The following is a 7,908-nucleotide window of genomic DNA, read 5'->3' as shown; positions in this document are numbered from 1 at the left end:
TCATTCAATAAATATCTACTGAGCACTTGTAGGGGAACCTGGGTAGCACCAACTGTTAAGCGTTGGACTCTTGGTTTTGGCTTAAGTCATGATCTTGGGGTCTTGAGATTGAGCCCAGCATGGGGTTCTGCCTTTGACAGGGAATCTGCTTAAGACTCTCTCCTCTAGGGATGCCAGGGTAGCTCAGTGGTTCAGTGGCTGCCTTTGACTCAGGTCATGATCCCGAGGTGGTGGGATCGAATCCCACATCCAGCTCCCTGCAGGGAACCTGCTTCTCCCTCTGCCTGTGTCTCTGCCTCTCTCCGTGTCTCTCATGAATAAATAAATAAAATATTTTTTTAAAAAAAAGACTCTCTCCTCTCCCTCTGCTCCACCCCCCACCTATCCTTCATAAATAAATAAATAAATAAATAAATAAATAAATAAATAAATATTTTAAAAATATATATTTGTTGGGATCCCTGGGTGGCGCAGCGGTTTAGCGCCTGCCTTTGGCCCAGGGCGCGATCCTGGAGACCTGGGATCGAATCCCACGTCGGGCTCCCGGTGCATGGAGCCTGCTTCTCCCTCTGCCTGTGTCTCTGCCTCTCTCTCTCTCTGTGTGACTATCATAAAAAAAATATATATATATATATATATTATATATATATATATATATTTGTTGAGTACCTGTTAGGTGCCAGAGTTTGGCAAATAAAGTTTAAACAATGCATATAAGACACTTCACAATGGATCTCTGACCCAACCTACTTTTCCAACCCCGTTTCCTGAACTTTTTCTTCCACTTGCTGCACGCATTCAGTTTCTTAATCTGAGTCACACTTTGAGCAGATCCATCTCCCTTTGGCCCATCTCAGATTTCTGCTGCAGCTGACATGGATACCTCCCACAGGCTGCTATGGTCTCAAGCACCTACCTCTATGATTCTCCCACTTTCTGTCCCAGGGTTTTGTTTTTTTTTTTTTTCAAAGTCGTGTCAATGGCATCCCAGATGGAAACGTCTAAAGCGGAAGTTAATATCCATCCCAGGGACAGTGGAGATGGGAGCTGCTTAATAAATGTCCAAGGCTACTATCTTTGAAAGGCATTTCTGAGATATACTCTACATGGTTACTCAGCGGTCCAATAGGAACGAGCCCCAGTTGTTCACAGTGGTAACCAATCCATAATGATATCTCCCTTGGCTTTCTCTTCTTGTCTGTCTCCCTCACCTCTGCTTTCTGGGATAATCTCCTGACTAAAATACCCGCACCAGGTTGTTGTGTCGTTTCCTGCTCTCCTTCTCTGTTTTACCCACTAAGACACCCTCCAGCCTCCCAGTGCCCTCTCTGATACAGCCGCACAAGGTGCTTCACCATTCCCCCAGTTACTCCTTGGTCTCTCATGTCTTCTTTGGTCATGCTGCTTCCTCCTCTACCTGATAAGATCCTTTGTAATCTATCAAAGCCCAGCTCAACTGGGACTTTCTCTAAAGCCTTCCCTCTCCTGGGTCTAGTTAGATATGCTTATCTGCAGAGGGATTTACCTTGGTTGCAACACCAGTCACCCCACACTGTAATTAATTACAGGGCTCCTGGAGGAAATTCTGGCTCTAGCCAGCTGTCACTTCTTATTCCTCCAACTGTCACAGCACCTAATATGGTGCCAAACAGCCAGAACCCAGGACACATCTGCTGAGGAATGAATAAATGATGACTGAATGAATGATCAATACCCTACCTGGACTTTTAAAACTGTATCCTATGCCACCTTTTATTTTTTTAAGATTCTTATTTTTAAGTAATCTCTATACTCAACATAGCACTCAAACTCACAATTCTGAGTCACATGTTCTATGACTGAGCCAGCCAGGAGTCCCTAAAATGTTCCATCATGTTCTTTTGCAATCAATCCCTTCCCCCAGCTCCCAGTCCCAAACCACAGTTTTCTGTAATTTTTGTCACTATAGTTTTGCCTTTTCTGTAATTTTATATGAATAAATGCAGTTTGTGGTTTTCGGCTGAGTGCTGAAACTTAGCATAATGTTTTTGAGTCTCATTTATGTTAAGTGTATTTCTATTTCATTCCTCCCTTTCCTCTCTCCCCAGGATTGAGAATAGGCATTTTAATGGTATTTTATCACTTTCAACCTCTATCATAAGTCCTGTGACAGAAGTATCATCATCTTGCAGATAAATGGGTTATGGTTTGATGAAATTAAGAGAGTTGGTAAAGTTTAGATCATTCCTTCCTTTTTACTGCTGAGGCATAGTCCATACTATGAATACACCCCTATTTGTTCATCCTTCTCCAGTTGATGGACATTTGGGTTGTCTTTGTGTGGACATACTTTTTCATTTCTCTCAAAAACAAAAACAAAAACAAAACCCCACACAGGAATGGGATTGCTGGGTTGTATGACAACTGTATGTTTAACTTGATACGATTATTTTTCCTTTTTTTTTTTAAAGATTTTATTTATTTATTCATGAGAGACACAGAGAGACAGAGAAAGACAGAGACACAGGCAGAGGGAGAAGCAGGCTCCATGTAGGGAGCCCAATATGGGACTCAATCCCGCGACTCCAGGATCACGCCCTGGGCTGAAGGCGGTGCTAAACTGCTGAGCTACCCAGGCTGCCCAACTTGATAAGATTTTGCTTCCAAAAGCAGCCATACCATTTTCTGCTACTACCAACAAGGTATGAGGGTCCCTCCCATTGCTCTACATCCTCTGCAACACTTAGTGTTCTCAGTCTTTTCATTTTAGCCCATATTAGTTTATATTGCTTTGATTACAAGTGATGTGTAGCATCTTTTCATGTGATTCTCGACCATTCATATATATTCTTTGTGAATTGTCTGTACATATCTTTTTGCTCATTTTACATTGGACATTTGTCTTCTTATAATTGAGTTGTAATAGTTCTTTATATTCTTTATTCAGGCCTTTTGTCGAACATGTTTTGCAAATAACTGTCTCCTAGTCTATAGCTTGCCTTTCATTTTTTTAATGAACTTTTTTAGGCAGCCCAGATGGCTCAGCGGTTTAGCGCTTGCCTTCAGCCCAGGGCGTGATCCTGGAGACCTGGGATCAAGTCCCACATCAGGCTCCCTGCATGGAGCCTGCTTCTCCCTCTGCCTGTGTTTCTGCCTCTCTCTGTCTTTCTCTCTCTCTCTCTCTCTCTCTGTGTCTCTCATCAATAAATAAATAAAATCTTTAAAAAAACATTTTATATTTTGGTGAAGTACAGTTTATTAATTTTTACAGCTTATATTAAATTGTATAGTTTACTCTCATAAATAAATTAAAAACTCATAAATTAATAAATAAAACTCATAAATAAACAAATAAATAGAATTGTATAGTTTATATATATAAAATTTACAGTTCATAATTTTTTTTGCACTTTCTGTGTCCTATTCAAGAAATCTTTGCCTAACCCAACATCACAAAGATTTATTTTACATTTTATTCTAGAATTTGAATACTGTTAGGTCTAGTGTTTGTCTTCAATCCACTTTTAGTTAATTTAGGGCGTGATATAGGGTCAGGGCAGAGGCTATGTCTTTCCCTGTGAATATCCAATGTTGCAGCTCCATTTAGTATGAAGACTCTTTTCTTTTTCTTTTTTTTTTTTTTTTTTTAAGGATTTTATTTATTTAGTGAGACACAGAGAGAGAGAGAGAGAGGCAGAGACACAGGCAGAGTGAGAAGCAGGCTCCATGCAGGGAACCGACGTGGGACTCGATCCGGGGTCTCCAGGATCACACCCGGGCTGCAGGCGGCGCTAAACCGCTGCGCCCCGGAGGCCGCCCTGAACTCTTTTTTGCACTTAATTACTTTGGGAACTTTGTAAAAAGTCAATTGACCATGTAAATGTGGATCTATTTGTAGACTCCATTCTGTTTTGTTGGTGTATATGTCTATTTTCACAGCAATATCACTTTGTTTTGTTACCACAGTTTTATAATAGGTCTTGAATCAAGTAGTAAAGCCCTCCAACAGCTCCTTTAAAAATTTGTCTTTGCTATTTCTAGGTCCTTTGACTTTTGGTATAAATCTTAAAATCAGCTTGTAGGGATACCTGGGTGGCTGGTGGTTAACCATCTGCCTTTGGCTTGGGGATCCCAGATTCCCAAGATTGAGTCCCACATTGGGCTCCCTGCATGGAGCCTGCTTCTCCCTCTGCCTGTGTCTCTGTTTCTCTCTCTCTCTCTCTCTCTCTCTCTCTGTCTCTCTCTCTCTCTCTCTCTGTCTCTCATGAATAAATAAATAAAATATTTTTAAAAATCAGCTTGTGGATTTTTCAGAAAAGTCTATTTGGACTTTGGGATTTCATTGAATGTACAGATACATTTGTGGAGAACTTAACAATACTAAGTCTTCCAAACCATGACTTGGTGTATCTCCCCATACATTACAGTCTTCTTCAATTGCTCATAGCAATGTTGCATGTTTTCAGTGTGTAGATTTGCACATCTTTAGCTCAATTTCTAAGTACTTTATTTTTAAGTCTATCATAATGCGATTGTCGTTTATTTCATTTCTGATTGTTCATTATTGGAATATAACATTATAATTGGTTTTTTTGTATATTGACTTTGCATCCTGAGACCTTGCTAAACTTACACATTAGTTCTAGTAATTTTTTATTGTAGAATTATTTGGGGCTTTTATGTTTTTGTTTTGACTTTTTATTGAGATACCATTTACCTGCTATAAATCTTGCCATCTTAAAGTGTACAGGTCAGTGGTTTTAGTATACTTTCTCACTTGTATAACCATCACCATTATTTATTTCCAGAATACTTTCATCACCCTAAAAAGAAATCCTGGGTGGCTCAGCAGTTGAGCACCTGCCTTCAGCCCAGGGCGTGATCCTGGAGTCCTGGAATCGAGTTCCACATCGGGCTCCCTGCATGGAGCCTGCTTCTCCCTCTGCCTGTGTCTCTGCCTCTTTCTCTGTGTCTCTCATGAATAAATAGATAAAACTAAAAAAAAAAAAAATCCTGTGCCCATTACCAGTCACTCGCTATATTCCCCCAACCCAGTAGCCACTAGCTCTTTTCTGGACTTTTCTGACTTATTTCACTTAACATAATGTTTTCTAGGTTCATCCATGTTGTAGCATGTATTAGTAAAACATAGGAGGGCAAATATCTCTTCCAGATGGTAATTTCATTTACTTTGGATTTTTACCCAGAGGTGGGATTACTGGATCATATGGCAGTTCTATTTTTAATTTTTTGAGGAACACCCATACTGTTTTCCTTAGTGGCTGCACCAATTTACATTCTTCACAACAGTGCTTGGGGATTCCTTTTCTCCACATCCCTACCAACACTTGTTATTTCTTATCTTTTTTATAACAGACATCCTAACAGGTGCAAGCTGATGTCTCCGTTGTGGTTTTGATTTGCATTTCCCTAATGCTTAATGATGCTGAGCACCTTTTCATATGCCTATTAGTCATTTGAATGTCTTCTTTGGGAAAATGTCATCATGTCTGGACATGTCTCTTCTTGTGAAGTTAGTAGCCATTGCTGATGATTGCAAATGGTGTTATACAACCATTCCTTCTTCATTTAGTAGCTAGAAAATGTCTATAAAGGGAAACTTTCCCTCATCAACCATTTGGTTATCCAAAGATACAGTTCATACAGAAAACACATGATACATGCTTGATTTTTCACCTTTATTTCCAATTTTTTAATTATTACTTTTTAAGATTTTGTTTATTTGAAAGAGAGCAAGCAAGCACACATGGATGTGAGAGACAGCACAAGTGGGAGGGAGGAAGCAGAAGAAGAGGGAGAAGCAGACTCTCTGCTGAGCAGGGAACCTGATACAGGGCTGGATCCCAGGACCCTGAGATCATGACCTGAGCCACTTAAGGCACTTAACCAACTGAGCCACCCCAGATTCCCCTATTTCCAATTTTTTAAAGTAATGAGTTGGTTTAGGGATGCTTGGCTGGCTCAGTCAGTGAACTGTACAACTCTTGATCTCAGGGTCATGGGGTTGAGTTCCACGTTGGGTTTAGAGATTACTAAAAAATAAAATATTTTAAAAAATGAGTTGGTTTACTAGTTTCCTGAAAGGCAACAATGAGGTTTTATTTTGGTTTGAATTGTTTTTAATATAATAGTTAAATTAGGGATTTAAATATACACTCGTGTTTTGTTCTACTGTAGCTATTATCTTTATTGGTATTCAAATTGTCCCATCTTTGGTCAGCAGGAGCCTCTTCAAGCTGGGCTTTCTAGGCTTTTTGACATCAGTCTAGTGGTCTTTGATAGCTTTATTGTTTTCTTGTTTGACAAGATGTTCCAGATGTTTTCCTGTCTGTTGTATTTCCTGTCCCACACCTAAAATCCGCCATTTCTCCAAAGAGCCCAGTTTTGTTTTAGTGGGAAATGGTACTTGGAGATGTCAGTTAAAGTATTCAAAGTGTTTATTTCTATTGCATTAGTCATTATTGATAGGTCTTTTCAGTGGAAAAAGCTAGGGAATATTTATATTTAAACTATATCACAAATGTAGAGGCAGTTTTTAGGCAACCAACATGAGCACCAGAAGCTGTGTGAGGTAGAAAGGCCACAGTGACTACCAGGGTGAGTGCAAACAGAGTCATCAAGCGACTCACCCTCATCTGCAAGCGCTAGCTGACCAGTGGGCAACGTACAACAGGGCATATGTACCAACAAAGGAAAATTCTATGCGTTCCCATACCTCCTCAGGCCCTACCTTAACTACAGCCCCCAGCTCTGCCTCCTGGCAGACAGTCTCTCTTGCTGTCCTACACGCGGCCCCCTTGCCGTTTATTCAATAAACTTCTATCTCCTCTGTTCTGCTTTAGGTGAATCTTTCCACAGCCCCACTCCATCAGCCTCCACCTGATCAGCTCAGCCCACGATGAATTTATAGTGACTTTTCCAATTAATATTCAGGATGACAGAATTTCTACTTACTCTCCTTCTTCTATTTCCATCTCAAAAAAGAGCTCCTTTTCTCACAAACATCAACTTGATCACTCCTACCACAGCCTCACAGGAGTTGTCATTAATTTGCATGTCATCTGTACCCAGGGACCATGCCAATCCTCTCTGTATCCTTCCAAATTTAGTATATGTGCTGCTGAAGTGAGAACAAATTTTATAATCTTTATCAATCTGAAAGGTGAAAAATTTTATCTCATTCTAATTTGAGTTTGCATTTCTTTGGTAATTAATGAGGCTGAGAATGCGTCTTTTCATTAGAAGCAAGTGCCTGGTTTAAGCCTCTGTAAAATGGTTGGTATTCTCCACAACAGCACTTCCCAAACTTCGGTCATCTGCGTAGAAGCCTTTTCCAGTTAACAAATCCCCCCATGTTCTATTTAGTTGACCGGATTTCTAGTTACTGAGCCCCCTCTTACACAGTCATACACAGGCATGATAAATGTTAATAGATTTGGCATCTACTTGTATACTTCCCTAATGACCATTAACATAAGTACATTACTCCTAAAATAAAAACACAGATACCATCTGAAATCATTTCATGGGCCACCCCCCTCTGGGGTGAGCACCACCATCTGGGAATCACTGCCTTACAGCCCTTGGCATTCTGAGACTGAGAGGCAGAGAGAGATGTCAGTCACTGCCCTGTGTCCACATCTTTTCCATTATGTTCTGAAGAAAGCCAGACCACATGCCTGCCCTCATTTGGTGCTAGAGGCCACTGCACTCTGACAATGATGTGCTTCATCATCTGGGGGTGGAGGGAAGAGGACCTGGGGCTGGACTTGCAAGGCTTCAGTGGGCCAACTGGTGTCTTGGGGAGACCACATCACCCCTGTAGCCCTCAGTTTCCTCATCTGTAAAATGGAGAAATTAGAGCAAATGGTTTGAAATCCCTTCTGTGCTTGAAGGCAAGGTTTGTAA

At 40.5% G+C, this 7,908-nt stretch overlaps 1 non-coding gene across 1 annotated transcript; it reads right to left on the bottom strand.

Annotated features, from left to right (window-relative positions):
• Positions 1-7,026: 7,026 nt before the first annotated feature.
• Positions 7,027-7,133, bottom strand: LOC112933197 (U6 spliceosomal RNA). Its single transcript, XR_003237610.1, has one exon. It is a non-coding gene; the product is annotated as a U6 spliceosomal RNA (small nuclear RNA).
• Positions 7,134-7,908: the final 775 nt, after the last annotated feature.

Source organism: Vulpes vulpes, chromosome 2, assembly GCF_048418805.1.
Source record: "Vulpes vulpes isolate BD-2025 chromosome 2, VulVul3, whole genome shotgun sequence".
Classification (NCBI taxonomy): domain Eukaryota; kingdom Metazoa; phylum Chordata; class Mammalia; order Carnivora; family Canidae; genus Vulpes; species Vulpes vulpes.
This window is presented reverse-complemented; position numbering and strand designations above follow the sequence as displayed.